Source organism: Opisthocomus hoazin, chromosome 4 (genome assembly GCF_030867145.1).
Source record: "Opisthocomus hoazin isolate bOpiHoa1 chromosome 4, bOpiHoa1.hap1, whole genome shotgun sequence".
NCBI classification, from domain to species: Eukaryota; Metazoa; Chordata; class Aves; order Opisthocomiformes; family Opisthocomidae; genus Opisthocomus; species Opisthocomus hoazin.
The window spans coordinates 66,699,598-66,720,361 of NC_134417.1; the positions used below are offsets into that span (position 1 = coordinate 66,699,598).

Consider the following 20,764-nt stretch of genomic DNA (forward strand, 5'->3'; position numbering starts at 1 on the left):
GCTGAAACCCCCCAGTCCGGCTCTCACTGTCACAGATTCTGCACTTCAGCAGAGCTGCCCATCCTGGCAAGGTACCCTGCAGTCCTTTCAAGGCCTGTGGACTCCCGGTTCAAGCCACAACAACTCACAGTAAATAGTATAGTTAGGAAGGCCATTAAACTGCTGACAAACTGGACCACTGGGTGCACTGGCTTTATGCAGAGCACCATCATTTCTTTATTCCTCCATCACTCTGGTTCTATTCGTGGTGATACTGTTCTCAATTTGAGAAACAGAAATCAAAACTGTCAGAAAAAAATGCATTTGATATCAAGAAATCTAAGCAGTAGCACCTTAAACAACATTAATCTGTGTGATCAGTTGACGATAGCAAGCTATTTTTAACATGAGAAATGCCCGGAGAAGCATACAAGCTTTTTAACGGCAGTGCAGGTAGTATTTTGCCTACCAATCTGCTCAGGCTTTGTGGGTCTCTCTTAGGTATGGCTGAAATCCCATTTGAAGTCATTTTCCTAATCTGTTGCACACATTTGAATTCTGATTATGAAGTTCCCCCTCAGAGCCCTTTGGACTAGATAGAGCTTTTGCATCCTTTTAGTTCTGCAGTTTGGCAACAGAGAGTGAGCTCCTGTTTCTATGCAGAAAATACACAAATGCATTTTAAGGCTCATGACAGAAACCCTGAGGGTTTGGCATCCCTTTCAAGTTGTTTGTCAGATATCAATGAACGGCTTTCTAAAAACTCGTTCCCTTAATGTCAGGGAAGCTAACTAGCTTCTTCCCTGATTTGAACATCAGTGGTTTAATGCCTGGCCCTTTCTTTACAATGCCCCAGTCAGGGTGATCAAATCCTATTATAACTTTGCCCTATTTTTAACAAAACACATCTTACATGCAACAAAGATGATGTATTAAATTTCCTTCAAAGAATGTTGCCAGAGCTGAGTTATAGAAAGAAATTAATCTCAAATTACTTTCATCCTGCATATATTATAGTAATGCCTTAGCCCTCCAACCAGCCTATCAACCTTCAAACTGGCTATTTACAATTTTAGCACAAATTGAACACCAAGGGTATGTAACTACCCTTCTCAGATGTCAGCAAGTCAGCAGTGAGCAAAGAGGCAAGCGTACTCGTCGCTCTACTTGGCATTAACCACAGAGTTAACACTCTGTGTTCATTATTGGGAACAAATTTCTAATAATTGTCATTCTGAGTGCCAAAAGGCACGTCACACCAAGAGACATACAGGCAAACAGTAAAAAAAGATCTACTTCTAACATTCTCTCTGGTGCAGAATGACAGCCCAAGGCTTATGTATGATCTAATCTTCTCCAGGCTGGGAGAAAGCATCGGTTAGAGGGAAACAGTAAGGAGTACACTTTGCAATGAAGCAATTAAATCGCTTATCTGGGAGAAGGAACACATAGAAACATACACATGCATATTCTTAGATGCATTTGTATTTTGTTTGGCCCAGTTTACTGTCAAGTGACACAGTTTTGAAAGGAGAGAGTCCTCCCACTCCAGAACCGCTTACACTCGAGTGCTAAGGCAGGTTCTTGAGATATAGCAGGGTACTTGTATGTGGGTCTGGAAGATGGATGGATGAGTGATGGAAGAGTCTGGGTATCCTAGGATGTGATTCCACTTTTCCTAAAGCAGATGTTTAAAAGCAGTTAAGATTAAGTACGCCCTAAAGCCACCAGTTCCTCTCCAAGGATGATAAAGTGCCCTGGGTGATAAGTTCTAGAAATCTCCATTGTAAATGTCTCTGTCCGAATGATAAGAATTCTGTCCTTTGTATGCTCCCAGGACACTTTTACCTTGTCAGTGTATGAAACAAGAGCTTTGAAAGACCATTTACTTTCATCTTAAAACAATAATGGTGTTTGCACAAACTTCTCTGCTGTACAGAACATACGCAAAACTACTCCACTAAGCTTACTGCACAGGTAGTAACCATTTGATTAGGGGCAGCAGTAAGCACATAAGCATGGAAGGTGCAGACAACAGCATTTTACCCTCAACTGGGCTAAAAGCCATACAAATGCTTTTATAGGTACAAGCCAATAGAGTTATTACAGTTTTATAATAAGCTACAAGGTCTTTATCAATGATCAGTATCACAATATTTGAGCAGATTCTTTTTTGAACCATTTCTATGAGCACTTAGCAGCAGAAACAGCCACAGGCATCTAAAAAGGTTTACTACAATTGCAGAACGAATAAATTGATACTTGCCAGAGCAATAAAACCTCAGAGTTACAAAGGTTGAAAGGCAACACACGTACATAGCTAGGACTAAATATAAGAAAAAATAAGCATGAAGTGCCCAATGTATAATGAGTAAAATAAAAGCAAAGAAAATTATGACAGTGCACAATTTTTATAAGCAGAAAAAGAAAATAAGATACAACATCTCCCTCCTCTTAAAGCCTGTCTTTTATATCTCCTAGAACAGCCTCTTGTCTGTATACTACCACCAAGCTCATCTGAAAAGAATCCTAAATTTCCAAATCTGGTAGGAGATACAAAAGCCTACAGATTTTATTGCTTTTTGATGTTTGGGGGATTTGCACTTGCTGTTTATTCAGTAGGCTGCACTAAAGCAGAACTATATTCACCACTTCATAAGCCTCAAAGTCTTTCCTTTTTTGCAACTTCCTATGTTGTCCTTTTCATTATTATCTCTATTGCAATTACCAAAGGGTTTCACTAAATACTGTTACATATGGCATTAGTCATCCTACATAACTAATTATAAATAATTGATTCATTAATGTACTTTTCTAAAATAAATAGGCAGCATCTAGTACTTGTAGATGCTGTACATGTATTATTCATACGCCTTCATAAAGACCCAGTTACTCTTGAGTCCAAAACTGCAAAATGTCTTTAGTTTGCAAGGCAAAGGAAGCTGCACAATAAAATAGATTACTCAGTGATTCCTGGGTTTAAAGAATGGGCTTACAGAGTGGGAGTACTATTACTATTGAAATTATTACATATGGAGTTTTTAACTGGAAAAAAACTATTCATTTCTATTATGTACCATATTTGTCTCTATTTTGTACAAACTAACACATTTCCTACAGTTAGGAATATTATACATTTTTACAACAGAAAAAATACCCAGGAGATCTACCTATGCCTTTTACAAGTGTAAAGTGTGCATGCAAACTATGCAGCTGTACAAAAGCAGATAAACATCTTTGGTCTGCAAGAAACCAGAGGGAGCTGCAACCCTAGCATAAATACATTCTAATCCATGGTATTCCTTTGAAAATAGTGTTTGAAACAGACTTCAAATGGGCAAGAGGGGCTAGAACCATCTTCTTGACAGCAATTTTTAAGTAAACATACGAGTACTTCTTTTCATCACGCATCAGAATTTGTACTTGACTTCAGTAGAATAACATCAATGCTTTTGCTAAATAGGCATATCAATGTTTACAAGACCACATGAATGGGCAAATATTTGCAGCTGCAAAAACTTAACATTTGCAGTATTTTAAGGAATCTCCTGTGTGATGAATTCAGGGAAATACCAAGTAAAATTAGAGAGACTAAGTAATTTTTTCTACATAACCTTGAGGCAAAAGAGTCAGGCTTTTTACACTGCATCTGTGTATTTATCTATAAATAAAAACAGTTGTTTAGTGCCCGATTTCAGGGAATGTACCATTTTTCTCCTTCAGCTTCTGAACATTTCTAGCAGATGGGCAAAGGTCTTATACTTTGTTCTGTAAGGGTTTACAAATCACAGCATCCACAGATTTGGCTCTGTGCTTCCTCCTGGTTGCTATGCAACAGGTCAGTGCATCTCTAGCCTATTTATTTTGAGGCTGACAGGGTGTAAGATATGTACCCACAACTGCTCAATTATACATCCCTTACAATCTATTACCATTTAATCTTTTCACTCTTGTTCTTCCACAATGGCCCTTCTACAAAATGAACTCAGTTACAGCAGAATTATAGGGTCCCTACAAAGCAGTGTATGAGCAAAACTCTGCTATTGCCCATTCTTCTGGCACCAGGCATAGTGGCAATGAAGCATCACCTGCTCATCATCTCATTCTCTCACGCCCCTTTAGTCTCTTAAATTTACCATGACCTTTTCAATTCCAACAAGCACAGTTCCATGGAAGAGCCATCAAGGCTGAAGAGAACAAGCTGCTGGCAACAACTTGCTGGAGATAAGTAAGAAACACACAACATTCCAACTAGGATTAAAATGAATTTAATACATACTAACAGATCACTCTAGCAAAGCTGCTGCACATCTGCCACCAAATAACCTTCCTTTACATTTGGTTCCACAGAACTGACCGTATGTATCACCTTAAAAAAAACTAGATTGTAAAAGAGATCTTCTAAAGTGTCTTAGATTTTCCCTCAACAAGCATTAATGAGCACAGTTATAACGGCACAGTGGTCTCATGTGGTGCTGGGAGGTGATCCTCAATGATGCAACCAGTACTGATCTGTATCTCCTCAGGATCTGACTCGGCGATCATGCCCTAGTTATGAAGAGCAGATGTTTTTAACAAAACAATCAACTGCATTCCTGACAACATTTTGATCTTGTGGAATACAAGATCTCTGGGTATTCTTGGTCAGTTCCCTCTCTATCAGTTTCTGTTTCTGTTATCTTGTACTGTTTGGCTGCAGTAAAACACAGGGCTCCGTATGTGGCTCTGCACATTGCTGGTGATGGACTTAACACAATTCTGAATCTTTGTGACTCTACATTTCCCATACATTAACTGGTCTTACTAGTTGTGCTATGTTATCTTCTGTGAATTTCCCAGCTTGCTTCAGAAAAGAACTGCAGGACCTAACAGGATAGTTTGAAAAAGTTTTCTGACATTCAGAGAACCAAATTCAAGTTGTAAGCTGATAAGATTTTAGAGACAGATAATGTGAGAGAGATGACAGAATCTAATCCTCCAACTGCAGGTCACTTATCTAGAAAAAAAAAAAAAGAGATCTATATTTCATGTTTCTGATTTCAAATTCTTTTGTATGTACTTCTTACATAATGCTCAGATTTCAGTGATGTCTCCTGCCATCAATGATTTCATCACTTCTTCAAAACCTATACAAAATACTTGGTTCATCAGAACAGTACCACAGTGCCTGCCAGGAGTATATTCAATGACTTACTAAGACCTAATGTACCATTTCACTTCAAGATGTCTGCTAGTCTCTCCTGAAGTGGAACAAAGACGCATTTTCTCTGTCCTGCAAACATTTCAGACATTAAAGCATGTACTTCTGCTCATTACTGGGGGTAAAACTGACCCATCTCACTTTTCCACCCTCTTCCTGAGACAACCCTAGGGGTGTATGGCCAGCAAACTGATACTGAAAGCCATTTACTCAAACATGAAAAATGCATGCTCTAGCGTCTGCTTCTTAACCTAGTTATGACAAATGCCAGACAGACATCAAAGAACAAGCTATGCTGCCGATGTACAGGTTTTGCTGGAGGACTTACCAAAATATCACTTCTTTCTTAAAACAAACATGTTTGCTTCGCGTCTGATGTTTGTAAGGATGTAATTAGGCTAAAAATATTACGCATCGATTTCATCTCTGAAGTCAATACACCTGAAGATTTAGAAAGCAGAGAAGAGCCCTGGCCGTAAGAAATATGTCGAGTATCTCATATGAGTTCTTAGAATTTTTAAAGAAGCAAAGTGGAGGAAAAAACACTATCATTCCCTTTGTACTTCCCAGGGCTTCTTCAGCTGTACTAACAAAGCAACGTGAATGATCAGAGCTAGCCTTAGCCAATCATTCCTGTTGATCCACATAAGCGGAAAAAGATATGCTAATATAAAAAGGCAAGATGACAAATGCAGATCTCTAACAACTTAATTTAAATGACTTATAAAGAGCTGCAAAGAATTTGAGAAAAGACTGAGAACCAAGAAGTCTATGTCTTCCATTTATCTTCTCTGTGGTTAAAGTATTCCACTCAAATGGGAGAAACATGTTTTTGGGGTGTTTTGTTTATTTGTTTGTGTTTTGGTTTGGTTTTGGGGGGTTTTGGAGGTTTTTTTTTTTGTCTTGAGAGGGCTGAAACCCACCTCCCTAGGGTGACTGTTGGCTATCGAGTGAGAAAGACTAGAGGAATGGAGATTGCATTCTTAACCATTGAAGCTATTTCCTAGTAATTTCTTTTCTGCAAAGATTCATTGGACCAGAAGAAGCAGATGCAAAAGAGTGAACATTAGTCCCTTACTGAGGCCCCTGGGTTCCAGCCTTTGTTTCAGGGTTCGTTTATATTATATGCAACAACTGTTTAGCTTAAAATACGCCTTATTTAGTATCTGGAGCACAAGACTCCTCTTTCCTCCTGAGTGCTTGAAGCAAGGCGCTGAAGAGTCCTTTCTCTTTTTCCGCTGTTCTCTGTCACGGCCCAAAGAATCTTTAATTCTTTAGATTTACGTGGAGCAGCTTCAGTGAGAAGGACTGGGAGGGTGCCTCCTGCAGAACAGCTCGCTGATTAGAGTGTAGATGAAGACAATAACCTCTTTAAGCAAAGGCAAAAATTACCTGAGACTCCTTTACCTTAGGTGGGTCCACTTAAAACCAGGGTGTACTAGAAGAGGGAGCACATGCCACCAGCTAGAGCTCTGCATGGAGCACAGTCTGACCGACAGGCTCATGAAATGCAAACTAGAAGCAGCAGCCTAGGAGAGATACACAGCAGACACCCAGGCTGTCGAGTCTGGGAGTTAAAGGATAAGAACACATCCAGGAGCAGAACTCTTCAGGTGAAAAATGGAGTTTTTGGAGACTGTATGTGCTTCAAGAGCTAGGTGACCGCCAAGCAGAGATTTTTGAGGACTGCAGTTTGGGTATCTGTTTCTACACCATTTTGGAGTCTAGATTTACCTGAGCTTCCCAGGCACCACACGAACTTCAAGTCTTGGGAATTCAGTTACGCATCCCAGGTTCAAGATCTGGGCATTCTCCACACCTTAAGTGCAGCCTCCTACCAAGGCAAGGCTGGCTGCACATGAACTCTTGTCTTCCCCACACACACATACCTCTCCAGTGCCCTGGCTTCCACAGAGCAGAAACTTGGCAAATGGGCTGACCAAGAGTAGAAGCAAAACAAGTCATCACCCTGGACAATAGGGCAATCGCATCTCTGGAGTGCACTACAGGACTCCTCCAAAAGTAAGCCTCAGCACATGACTCACTGTGCCAGGACCTGGACTCCACAATTTGACACCAGGACACCAATTAGATGCCACCAGTTCTCTTCAAATGAGGAACCCAATACTATAGATATTTTTGGAAAATAAATCAACTTTTACTAGTGGTTTTCAAAATATGGGACCACTGGTGGTCCACAAAGTAATCACAAATGGTCAGTGTCTGGTTTCCAGTCACATTGAGCTGTAAAATGCATGGGCTTATAGGTTCCAACAGAAAGTTTTGAAGCTTAAGAGGAGAACATAGTTTAAAAAGTATACAAATCATTGTAATATCACAAGAGAGAACCAAAGAGAACCCAGGAGTAAGTGAGTAACAGTTAGTCCTTTAGCAAAAATGGACATTACGTGATATGAGAAAGCACAGCAGTCTTACTGCACAGCAGTCTTACTGCTTTGAAGATACATACAGTGTTTTGAGAAAAACAGTAACAAAAATGGGAGGCAATTGACTTTAATTATGCCTAATTCATCACTTAGTTTATTGAGATCACAAACTTTCTTGGAAAGAACTTGTAATAAAATTTTAAGAACTTTAATTAAAAGTTTACTGAATCTACACTGAGGAGGCACAATCTTCACTTAAACATTTTAAAATCAATACTAATATTAATATTGTGTTATATTATAATTGTGTTCGAAAAGACTCATATGTTTCTATGTCAGTGTGGCTGTCTATAGTTTTTTACTTCCCTGTCCTCTGATTCATCAATAAGAAAACAATAAAATCCAATAAATGTTGTGTACATAAAGGAACGGCCGCCGTAAAAGGTGTGGAGAACATCAGTACTAAGGTTGAAACATCTTTTCTTTCCATCTTAGCCCCTTCCAGAGAATACAATTTACCATCATGTTTTGAGTTCTATGCTTTGAACATATAAGAAAAAACCTAAAGCTCCATAATTTACAATTGTCTGACAAAAATAGTGCTGAATTTGCACAGGGTGTTTTTAATATATTTGAAGAGACCCATAAAGGCTGAGAAACTAGGCTTTCCTCTGTTTTCGTGCTATTAATCAACTTTCGGTGAAAAAGAAAATATTGTGGGAAATAATGGGACAGTTTTCCCACGGGCTCTTTCAGTACAAACAGAGAATGGCATCACTGTTTTTTTTTGTCTCCAGTGCAATACCCTCCTATCCCATCAGCACAATTTTTTTGTATTATTATTACTACTATGGAGACAGTGAAAGGCAGGAATACAACATTCACAGGCTTTGCCAAGTGCAGCAGATTATGTACATGAATAGATAACTGCATACTAGGGGGTATGATTTAGGTCAAATTGGTTGTTTCATTCCAAAAGGTTATAGATTTGTAAGCTGTTCATTGTTTAATGCACCACACAGCTTACACCCATACATATATGTAACATGAACTATCTTTTCTCTGTTTTTTTCTAGAAGTAATTTGTGGCAGTGAAGACTGGCAGTCTGTTGACAGTCTGTAACAAACCGCTATGAGCATGTAACAAGCTCTATCAGCAGTCAGAGCTAAAAAGGGACAAAGAAAACAAGCATTCATTTAGGGGCAAATTGAGATCCAAAATCCTTCAGGATTATGATACAAACCACCTTCTGGTTCATCAACTGCTCAAAATGTAACCAGAAACAAACTGATGAAAAAAAATGAAGTCATATGACTTTGAATAATGTGATTAATGAAAATGGTGATTCTTTTATATTACTTAAAGACAATACAAACATGTATTACAAAGCAAGTCCCATGAGTTTAGATAGTCCCCCAACTTTGTTTGCGCCGTGAGAATCACAGAAGAAAATCTTATAAATGCTCAGCCAGTGGGACAGCCCTTCCGCCAGGACAGACAGGTTCAAATACAAGGAACCATATCAGACAGCAGCCTGGGTTTTTAATCTGTGACCCTGTTTTGTTAAATATTTTAATGTCTGAAAATATACAATAGCAATCATTTGAAATGTCTTTGTCCCAATTACCAAGTGACCTGGTAAAGACTCTGATCCTAACAGTGGTGGCCTAACGTGCAAAACACAGAACAAAGGCATGCCTTGAACAATATGGATTTAATACCGCTGTCTATGCACTCTAAAAGCTAAGATCTGCATTAATGGATACAGACTGGAAGGGCTAAACAGTTTAAAGCAAGAGAGATCCATATTTTCCCTGTGTGTGGTCTAGGACCTACAGTGATTAACTTTCAATACTAATATAGCATAGTTTGGGGGATAGCTTTTTCTGTCCGATTCAGCCTGAAAATATTAGACACAAGCATTAGAAAAGGCTTGAAGATATGGATATAAATAGATACACAATATATCCTCCATTGTAGTACTTATTGATATTTAATCATACCAGGCAGTTTTCTATCTTTGCTTTGTAATAAATCCCCATTGTTTGAACACAAAACACATTGCGTCTGTCTGCTGGACAGAAGTGAAAAATGAGTAACTGAGGAGCAGGATTGGGAATTACTTGTATCACACTGCAGGTGGATGGAGAAGAGAATGAGGAACTAAAACGAGTTCTATCTATGCCAGGGAGAGAAGAGGGAAGGGAAGGGAAGGGAAGGGAAGGGAAGGGAAGGGAAGGGAAGGGAAGGGAAGGGAAGGGAAGGGAAGGGAAGGGAAGGGAAGGGAAGGGAAGGGAAGGGAAGGGAAGGGAAGGGAAGGGAAGGGAAGGGAAGGGAAGGGAAGGGAAGGGAAGGGAAGGGAAGGGAAGGGAAGGGAAGGGAAGGGAAGGGAAGGGAAGGGAAGGGAAGGGAAGGGAAGGGACCAGTATTGAAGAAGAGATAAAAGGACAAGCCTCAGAGAATGATAGCAAGAAGGAAAAGAAATGTGAAGAGGAGAAGGTATCACTGGAAACAAAAAGCTATGTCCTTAAAAGACTCCCTCTGTAATTGTTTTCTGCTCAGTGGCAGTAAATGAGCCCTTTTCCTCTGCTGAATTACTCATTAATTATTCTAGGACCAAGCAGGCACAGTCAGCCAGCACCTGGGGAATACACAGGGCAGAGCTGCGCTGGTCCAGAAGGGTTCCAGGGAGGTTTGTTCCTCAGGATGACACAGCCTGTCTCTCCAGGTCAGGCAAGCTGCTCCACATGCCTGGGAGCAGTGTCAGACACTAAAATGGGATAACATGTACTACTACTCTAAGATTAACAGCCAAGAATCATAACAGGCATCTGAGCAGCGATTATTCATCAGGTAACACAGGTATCTATGCACAGGTCAAAGCAGCAGTTACACAGGACCTCATCCAAAGTCTGTTAAGTCAACACAAAGACTGCAATTGGCTTCAACAAGAGTATGGACATCACAGAATCACAGAATGGTAAGGGTTGGAAGGGACCTCTGTGGGTCATCTAGTCCAACCCTCCTGCCGAAGCAGGGTCACCTACAGCAGGCTGCACAAGACCTTGTCCAGGCGGGTCTTGAATATGTCCAGAGAGGGAGACTCCACAGCCTCCCTGGGCAGCCTGTTCCAGTGCTCCGTCACTCTCAGAGTGAAGTTCTTCCTCATGTTCAGACGGAACTTCCTGTGCTTCACTTTGTGCCCATTGCTCCTTGTCCTGTCGCTGGGCACCACTGAAAAGAGCTTGGCCCCATCCTCCTGACATCCACCCTTCAGATATTTATAAGCATTTATTAGGTCCCCTCGCAGCCTTCTCTTCTTCAGGCTGAACAAGCCCAGCTCCCTCAGCCTCTCCTCGTAGGAGAGATGCTCCAGTCCCCTCACCATCCTTGTAGCCCTCCGCTGGACTCTCTCCAGTAGCTCCTCATCTTTCTTGAACTGGGGAGCCCAGAACTGGACACAGTACTCCAGATGAGGCCTCACTAGGGCAGAGTAGAGGGGAAGAAGAACCTCCCTTGACCTGCTGGCCACACTCCTCCTAATGCACCCCAGAATGCCACTGACCTTCTTGGCAGCCAGGGCACACTGCTGGCTCATGGTTAACCTGTCGTCCACCAGGACACCCAGATCCCTCTCCACAGAGCTGCTCTCCAGCAGGTTCGCCCCAAGCCTGTACTGATGCATGGGGTTATTTCTCCTCAGGTGCAGGACTCTGCACTTGCCCTTGTTGAATTTCATCAGGTTCCTCTCTGCCCAACTTTCCAGCCTGTCCAGGTCACGCTGAATGGCAGCAGGACCTGCTAGTGTATCCACCACACCTCCCAGTTTGGTGTCATCAGCAAACTTGCTGAGGGTACACTCTATCTCTTCACCCAGGTCATTGATGAAGAAGTTGAACAAGACTGGGCCCAGTACTGACCCCTGAGGAACCCCACTACTTACAGGCCTCCAAGTAGACTCAGCGCCGCTGATGACAACCCTCTGAGCTCTGCCATTCAGCCAGTTCTCAATCCACTTCACCAACCAACCATCCAGCCCACACTTCCTGAGCTTCCCTAGGAGGATGTTATGGGAGACTGTGTCGAAAGCCTTGCTGAAGTCGAGGTAGACAACATCCACTGCTCTCCCCTCATCTACGCAGCCAGTCACGCCATCATAGAAAGCTATCAGATTGGTCAAGCATGATTTCCCCTTGGTGAATCCATGCTGACTACTCCTGATAAATTTCTTTTCCTCCACTTGCTTGATGATGACCTCCAGAATGAGTTGCTCCATTATCTTTCCCGGGATAGAGGTGAGGGTGACCGGCCTGTAGTTCCCTGGGTCCTCTTTCTTGCCCTTTTTGAAGACTGGAGTGACATTGGCTTTCCTCCAGTCCTCAGGCACCTCTACTGCCCTCCAGGACCTTTCAAAGGTGATGGAGAGTGGCTCAGCAACAACATCCGCCAGCTCCCTCAGCACTCGTGGGTGCATTCCATCAGGGCCCATGGGTTTGTGGGCATTCAGACTGCTTTAATGATCTCTCACACAATCCTCCTTGACCAAGGGAAGGTCATCCTTTTCGCCAGGCTTCCTCTCTTACCTCCGGGGCCTGGGATTCCTGAGGGCCAGTCTTAGCACTGAAGACTGAAGGAAAGAAGGTATTCTGTAACTCTGCCTTCTCTGTATCCTCCGTCAGCAGGGCACACACCTTGTTCAGCAGCGGCCCCACATTGTCCCTAGTCTTCCGTTTGCTACTGATGTAGTTGAAGAAGCCCTTCTTGTTGTCTTTGACATCCCTCACCAGATTCAATTCCGGGTGGCCTTGGCCTTCCTCGTTGCATCTCTGCATGCTCTGACCACATTCCTGTATTCTTCCCAAGTGGCCTGTCCCTCTTTCCATGTTCCATGGACCTTTCTCTTCCACCTGAGCTCCACTAGAAGATCCTTGTTCATCCATGCGGGTCTCCTGCCTCCTTTGCTAGATTTCTTTCTCAGGGGGATGCACCACTCCTGAGCACGGAGGAAGTGCATGTTAAACAGTGACCAGCACTCTTGGACCCCCCTGCCTTCGAGAGCCCTGGCCCACGGGATTCCTCCAAGTAGCTCCTTGAGGAGGCCAACGTTAGCTCTCCTGAAGTCCAAGGTTTTGATCCTACTTATCACCCTGCTTCCTCCACGCAGGATCCTGAATTCCACCATTTCATGGCTGCTGCAGCCAAGTCTACCTCCAGCCTTCACATCCTCCACCAGTCCCTCCTTGTTTGTTAATACAAGGTCCAGCAGAGTGCCTTTCCTTGTTGGTTCCTCCACCACTTGTATCAGAAAGTTATCACTGATGCTCTGTAGGAACCTCCTGGATTGCGCCTGCCTAGCTGTGTGGTCTTCCCAGCTGATGTCAGGGTGGTTGAAGTCCCCCATGAGAACCAGGGCCTGTGACTGTGAGGCTACTTGCAGCTTCCTTCTCCTAGTCAGGTGACCTGTAGTACACACCCACAATAACATCACCCATATGAGGCTGTCCCTTAATTCTAACCCATAAGCTCTCAGCTCCTTCTTCATCTGTCCCCAGGCATTCCAGTTGCTCCCTCACATATAGAGCAACTCCACCACCTCTCCTTGTTGGCCTGTCTTTCCTAAAGAGTCTGTAGCCATCCATGACAGCATGCCAGTCATGCGAGCTGTCCCACCACGTTTCTGTGATGGGAACCAAGTCGTAGCCGTCCTGCTGTACAATGGTTTCCAGCTCCTTCTGTTTATAGCCCATGCTACGTGCGTTGGTTTAGATGCACTTGAGCTGGGCTGTCAATCTCACCCCTGACCCTGGCACTCCAAGCCTGGGCTCATCCCTAGTGAGCTGGGCGATGTCCCCTTCCCCCTTCGAACCTAGTTTAAAGCCCTCTTGATGAGCCCTGCCAGCTCGTGGCCAAGAATCCTTTTTCCTCTTTGAGATATCTGGACTCTGTCTGTTGCCAGCAGGCCCGGTGCTGCGTAAACCTCCCCATGATCAAAGAAACCAAAATCCGACTGACGGCACCAGTCCCTGAGCCACCTGTTAATCAGGTGAGTTTTCCTGCCCCTTTCAGTGCTGTTCCCTGCCACTGATGGGATTCAGGAAACCACCACCTGTGCCCCTGATCCCTCAACCAGTCGCCCCAGTGCCCTGAAGTCCCTTTTGATGGCCTTGGGACTTCTCTCTGCTATCTCGTCCCTGCCAACCTGCATGACCAAGAGGTGGTAATAATCAGAAGGCTGCACCAGACCAGGGAGTTTCTTAGCAACATCCCGAACCCGGGCCCCAGGGAGGCAGCAGACTTCCCTGTGGGATGGGTCCGGTCGGCAGATCGGGCCCACCGTTTGCCTCAGAAGGGAATTGCCTATGACAATTACCCTCCTTTTTTTCCTAGCCGAGTCAGTCGTAATGCGTGGGGCTGACTGACTCATCCTAGGCAACCTGCCGGATGGAGCTTCACCTTCACCCACATCCTCTGTGGCCGGACTCTCACATTCCAGAGCCCCGTATCTGTTGCTTAAGGGCAACTGGGCAGGTGAGGGAGGCCAGGAGGGGATTCGCTTGCCACCCCAAGCAGGGACCCATTTGCATTCCCCCCCATCTCTTAGGTCCCCTCTTTCTGCTCTGTGGCAAGAGGGTTGGGGGTTCTCTGCTTTTCGTGGACCTGCCTCCTGCTGCCTCGGTCTCAGGGAGGGCAGGGTGCGGCTCCACGAGTTGATCTCACTCTCACACTCCCGGATGCTCCTTCACCTCTCCACTTCCTCTTTCAGCTCTGCCACCAGGTTGAGCAGATCATTCACCTGGTCGCACCGAACACAGCAGTTGTCTCTGCTGTCTTCCAGTACAAGTGCCAGGCTCAGGCACTCCCTTGCAGCCAGAGACCTGGATACCTGTGTCCTTGCGCGGGGCCTCCGTCTGGGTCCCCACACTCCTTCTAGCAACGGCTTTCCCACGGGTGGAAACCATACTTAGAATATCTCCTGGAAGGGCGATGCCCACTACTTGAGTAGCCAGGAGGGGGGACTGCACCCTGCCCGCTCGCCTTCCCCGCGCGAACTGCCACACTGCGCCGCTCCCGGGCTGCTGCGCCGGCTCTGTTTGCCGACTCCGTTTGTTTGCCGGCTCTGTTCGCCCGCGCTCCTGTTTGCTCGTGCTCCCTGAGGGCTGCCCTTATACGCGAGGGTGTTTGGCCGCTGTCGCACTCGACCCCGCCCACGCTGGGTCAGAGCTGCCGCTCTTTGGCAGCTCCCGCTTTCCCGCCCTGGAGGGGACTGGGGTCTCCTCTCTCTCTCGGCACTTCTGCTGCCTCACCGCTGCGGTTTTGCCACTGCAGAAAGGGTCCCTCGGCGCGAGCCTCTGCTCCAGTGGCTCATGGCTTTCAAACAACGTACATAGCTGACTTCTGCCATCACTCTAGAGGGCAGGTTCCCCACCAGAGAAGTCACAGAGAAACTCCTCTTACTGTCAGCAGCGACAGGGCTGAGTCCTCTGCCCTGAAAACTTCAGCGTGTGTGACGGTGTGCTGCCCACAGAACTCTTCCAGAACTGTCACTCCTGCTCTGTGTCTTCTGCTGCTGCAGTGCACTCCCAGGCACCTCACCAGAACGCTTTTGCCTCAAAAGGGGAAACAAAAAATGCTGCAGAAGCACAGTAAAAAAAAAAGAGGGGGTATATTTTTAAGCTCAGGAGGAGTTGGGACGTCATAGCTCTCACGTATGATCAGAGAGAGGTGTCTTGTCTCTGACATCTAGCGGCTCCCACATCAGCCTGCTTCACAGCTTCCTGCAGCTCCTGCCATCTGCCTGGAAGTAACCATTTCCCAGAAAATCTGGCAAGATGATGCCACCTAAAATGAACAGTATTGGGGGAGCAAGCTCATGTATACTGTATACTGCCTTATTACCAGTGCTCGCAGATGGCCAAGTGAACAACAGCTCCCAATGTCGCGTCTGACTAAAAAGAGCTAGCACAGTTTTAGATGGATAATTACTGAGTAGCAAAAGGGACATATTGTGTCTATCAGAGATTTAGACTGAGCCAGGGTCTCGGGCTGCCACTGCAGCTTTTCAGACACTTTTGTCCAGATTTTTCAAATTTTCTGGTTTTTTAAGCAGCATCATTCGTGCATTACCATTTCTGCTTGCTTATATAGGTCAGCTGAGTGGAAGACCGCATGATCCCTCATCTGGAAAGCAAGTCCCCTTATGGACACACAAACGTGTGCTCACCTGTATAATTTGTGTTGCTCAGACGAACTAAAACAAGCTGCACTGGCAAAAGCACAGTTCTACTAATACAAGATGCATCTGTACTAAGGGCACTTTGCCAGCATACTCCATCAGTATTCCTGCTCGAAAACATCCCTTTTACATGCAGACCATGTCTACAGTCATTATGGGTTGTTTCATTTACGGTTTTAAAAATAAAAATATGAAAATACCAGATGAGTATTGCACTGAGGTCACGTTGTCTGGCTATGGCTGCAGAAAGCCTGAGACCACACCTCTGCAGATACGAATTTCCCCAAGCACATCAGTGAGGATTTCAGTGTCCGCTCCCTCTAACTTCCCTGAAAATTAAAGCCAATGGGTAGGACAGGGAGGATTTTTCTGTTAACATCCCACCACCACCTCCATGTAGCAGCTCATTTTGGCTCTAGGCATCGTTGATTCTGAAAGATTCCTAATTACTACCTCTGTTCTTGGTCAAACCAAGCCAAAGGAGCTCAACAGGGCGCTCGAGGCACAGCACTAGTTAAGAAGCCTGAGTAGTCCTAGAGACAGACTGTGAACATATTTGAAACTACTATGAGAAGTCAAGTTTGAGGAGCTGCAAGATACCATTTCATTACCTGATCATTAGCAGTAGTTGGTGAAGCTTTGAAAAACAGCCATGCCTTTCTATATCCTCATGTTTTTCTGTTTTGCTCCCTTATCTTTTTCCCTCCCAGCCCATTTCACCTCATTGTCCAGTATCCTGCAATGGTGAGATCTCTACCACAACCCATTGCGTCCAGCTCTATCTAGTATTCCCTCTCTCTCTTTTTGCAGATTGGAAAACTGATGGCAGCAAGGAATGATTCTTGAAACCTGTCTTACAAAAGAAAAGGAGACTTCATCTGTTAATTTATTTGAAAATAAAGCAGGTAAGTTCTTGCCGCATCGTGTAGAGTACCTACACTGAAGACAGCTGCTAAAGCAAGGCTTTTATCTATATGAGACGACATAACAGGAACTAGGAAACTGAAGCTGGAAAAATACAAACTGGAAAAAAAACAAATGCATTTCAATAATGAAAAAATAGCCACTGAAAGGCACCACAAAGGAGGGCAGCACACTGCCCTTCCTCCTATAGAAAGACCTGGAAGGTCAGCTTCTTAATTTAAGATCTGCAGGGTACAAAATAGTATTTGCCTGACTATTCTTTGAGTACCCAGATTTCCAAATTCTTAATAGTCACTGTATGTGCAGGGTGCAGTTTACTGCTGCTCCTTTAAAGATTCCTCTCTTAAACTGTGGATAAGGTGGCACTGCACTTAGGGCATTTTTAGGGTAGACTAATTTGAGACAAAGGTGTTTAAAGCCAGGAGAAATCTAGATAATTCAACTCTAAACAATCTCTTGGACCTCCACACACCTGGCCCTCAGAAGTTTATCACGTACCAAGGAAGAGGATAGCAACTCCCAATACTCAAAATAGTCTGTGCACAAGCAAGGTACAGAAGGGGCAACACATTTTGTATTTTCATGGAGTATAAATGGATGGGAAAACAAAACGAAGCAGAGGATGATTATTGGAGTGAGCACTCCCAGAGGCAAAGACCTGGGTGCAGCCCCAAGGCTCGTGGTGAGGAAACCCATTCTTGCCAAGAAATGCTACACAGAAATTATAGAAGGAATTCTATCCACCTTCACTAAGTGTGGAGACTTTTACCAGAGATGTCCTCCCAGACGGAAAGAAAGTAAAAAGAGCAACTTTCAAGAATCAGAAAGGGAAGCATGTAACTTCTTCCCATTAACTTAGCAAGACCAAATGAAGCACTTCAACAAAGCGCATTGGTAGTAACAGCAATGAAATTCCTCGGTGGCTTTGATAATACTGTCTATCAGGAGACAGATCTGTCAGGAGATAGATGGTGCTGGGATTTGGATTTCCATTCTGAAACAGGCTTTTCAGCACTGTGCGTCATGATATTTAGAACCATTTCAGAGGTAATTTAATGTCTTCATGCAGAAGCAAAAAGCTGACAAAACCCTGTATGTCAGGATAAATTACCAGGTGCAAGTGTCAAAGGCACCTGCCATCTTCCCTATAACAGCAGGTTAGATTGTTTGGTCTAGTTGAGAATCCTTATTTTATCTGTATTTATAGTAATAAATTATAGTAAATAACAGCAGTAATTATTTGTACTTTCTGTCAATGCTAATATAGATAGAAAACCAGACTTTGTTCCAGTCAGTAAAACAGGGGCTTTGTCTAGGAAATGTCCAGGGGCCTTATGCTCTCTGCTGACCCAGGGGTATTCCCGGGGCAATGTAACCATAACAATATCCTCTTGAAAATGTATTTCAATGGACTGCTAGTGAAAAGGGCCTCTCACTGATTCCCTCCTTTGCTCACCCCTGTAGGGAATTACCTAGGGATGGGAAAAGATCTAATTCTCCACCTGCTGTCGTCGTGGACTTGAGTAAGCCCGCTGTTGCTCATGCCGTGAAAAGAATTAAAGATGGGAAACTTTTTTCCCTTTGCTTTACCCTGCTCGGCGCTGGGACGCGACCCGGGGAGCCTGCGGCAGCCCCGCGCGGGGGACCGGGACGGCGGCGGGGCCGGGGCCGGGGCCGGGCGGAGCCGCGGGGATCGCTGCAGGTGCCGCTGAGGCCGGCGGGGCTCACCGCAGCCCCCCCCGCCCGCTCCCTCCCCGCAGACGAGCCGCCGGGGTGGACCAGCTCACCCCCCGGCGAGGGCCGCCCGGTTCCTGCGGGGCGGCCGGGGGATGCCCGCCAACCCGGGCCGGGCCGGGGGATGCCCGCCAACCCGGGCCGGGCCGGGAGCCCGGGAAGTGCCTCCGCGGCCGATGCGCATCCCGAGGAGCGTCCCCCCAGCCGGCCCCCCCGCCGCCAACGCCAGGCCACCAAGGGGAGCCCGCCCGGTCCCCCCCTCAGCCGCGGCACGGCCACGTCCCGCCCCCCCGCCGCGGGTGCCTTACCTCCGCCGGCGCCCGGGAGATGCGGAGGGGGTCGCGGCGACGTGCAGCCCTCACCGAGCCCCGGCCGCCGGGGGAGCGGAGGGACTCCCGGCCGCCCGAACGGCTGCTGCCCGCGGCGCTGCGCCGAGCCGAGCCGAGCCGTGCCGCCGCTGCAGCAGGACCGCCGCCGCCGGCTGAATGTGCTGTCTCACGCTGGACAGGCTCCTCCCGAGAGCTGCTACTGCCGCTGCCGCCGCTTTCCTCCTCCCGCCTCCTCCTCCTCTTCCTCCGCCCGCGCGCCCCCTCAGCGACGCCCGCGACGCCGCCCGGCAGCGCCTCAGCGCCCACCGGGGCCGGGGCGGGGGGGCCTCCCGCGGGGGGGGGGCGGGGAGGGCGACGCCCTGCCCGGGGCTCCGCCGGGCCTGGTCCCCTGCTGTCATCCCCGGGTGTCACCCCCGCAGAGGCGCAGGCTTCGCCCGGCGGCAGCCCGGCCCGCAGCCGCACGGCAGCCCGGCTGTCGGCCCCGCAGTAGCCCAGCTGCCACCCACCGCCTCCTCCACAGCATCCCTGCCGCCATCCCCGCGGCAGCGGCCATCAGCCCCACGATGGCTTATCCAGCGCCCTCAGAGCTGCCCAGATATCCTCCCCAGGCCAACCTCACCCTCACCTGCGCTGCAGCCTGGCCCTCGGCCCTGTAGCAGCATGGCCAGCTGCTGTGAGGGCAGCAGGCCCCTGCTGAGGCCCTGTATCTTTGGGGAAGAATGGGGAGAGCTCTAGAGAAGGTGACTGATACCCAGCTTTCCTGGTTAGATGAGGGCAAGGCTGCCCAAAGGCAGAGGTTTTTCTTTGTGCCAGTTTCCTCACAGGTACCAGAGAGGAGGGCCAGACTCCTGCTAGCATCACACCTCCTCCTCTCCCTGCACCAGCACGTCCAGCTCCTGGGGGAGGGCAGCCAAAAAGAGCTGCTAGAGGTAGCCCACATTCCTGCAGGTAACGTCCATCTCTGGTGTAGATCACCTAGCTTCCCTCTCCCTCTTACTGCACACAGGTATGTTGCTCCCACACGGGAGGAAAACACGAGCCCTTTGGCTGCCAAGGCTTGCTCTTTAAAAACTTGAAGACTTGGACATATGACTCACCGCTCTCCAGCCCTCTGCTCCGAGACAGCAGGAAAAGTGTCCTTCTGAAAACTGTCCCTGGAGCCACGTGTGGCTTTTTTTGGTGGGAAGCGCTGACTCTAGCCACTGTCACTCCAGGTCCAGGGCCTGGCCTGGAAAGAGCGAGGTATACCCAGACCGCTGAAAAGCCGTCCAGGATTCACATCACCTCCAGTTCCTGCCAGACCAAGCCAGATGGCACCTGGCCAGGAGACAAAGAGCTCTGAAGAAGAACAACAGCAGCCATTGCGGGTGAGGACGCAGTGACGAAATAATGATTTCTCAATTTAATTGGAGTTGAAGCAGGAAAGATTTGTACCTTGCTCTCCTGTACAAGTCCTTAAAGAGCAACATCTTCTGCTTGTGCAGGCTGGAGCATGTGGAAAACGGCCCATGGTTCTAAACACACAATTTGGAAAGTTTCAAGTTTGAAGCACTCACTTTGCAACTCTCTCTGAAAATAAGGCGCTTTCAAAATCAGACACTCAAAACTGAGCTTCAGAAACTGCTGTTTGCTTTTGGAAGCATTGACTTTAGTCTCAGCTTTAGCATAAATCCCAGAGGGTTTCTTTAGGTTTCTTTGGATTGTGTGTCGTTTGCAAATTCCCTGCAAACTCAGCAGATTCCTCTAAATTGTTCCTGACTTGTTTCTAAGAGGGCTGTGAGGTTGTTTTGTATTCCTGAATCAGACTGCTGCTCCATGGTGCCTGATGAGCTTCTGTTGTTGTTAACGTGCTATCATATACATATAGCCATGATGCTGCGGTATTTTATATATGCAACATGGTGTCCCATTGTATGATGATATCAGGCACATTGATATATGTCATAAATAAATATTCAAATCTTGTTAAGTCTTATG

The 20,764-nt window shown here is 46.4% G+C and overlaps 1 protein-coding gene across 5 annotated transcripts in view; it reads right to left on the minus strand.

Annotated features, from left to right (window-relative positions):
* Positions 1 to 19,066, minus strand: part of DYNC1I1 (dynein cytoplasmic 1 intermediate chain 1) — a 199,695-nt gene extending 180,629 nt beyond the window's left edge. For 3 of the 5 annotated variants that reach the window (XM_075419312.1, XM_075419309.1, XM_075419307.1), the window contains exon 1: positions 18,767 to 19,065. The gene's annotated coding sequence lies outside the window, so the exon portion shown is untranslated. Of the gene's footprint in view, positions 1 to 18,766 lie in introns of all 5 variants that reach the window. The other 2 variants (XM_075419308.1, XM_075419310.1) reach the window with 1 other exon arrangement.
* Between the last annotated feature and the right edge of the window lie 1,698 nt (positions 19,067 to 20,764).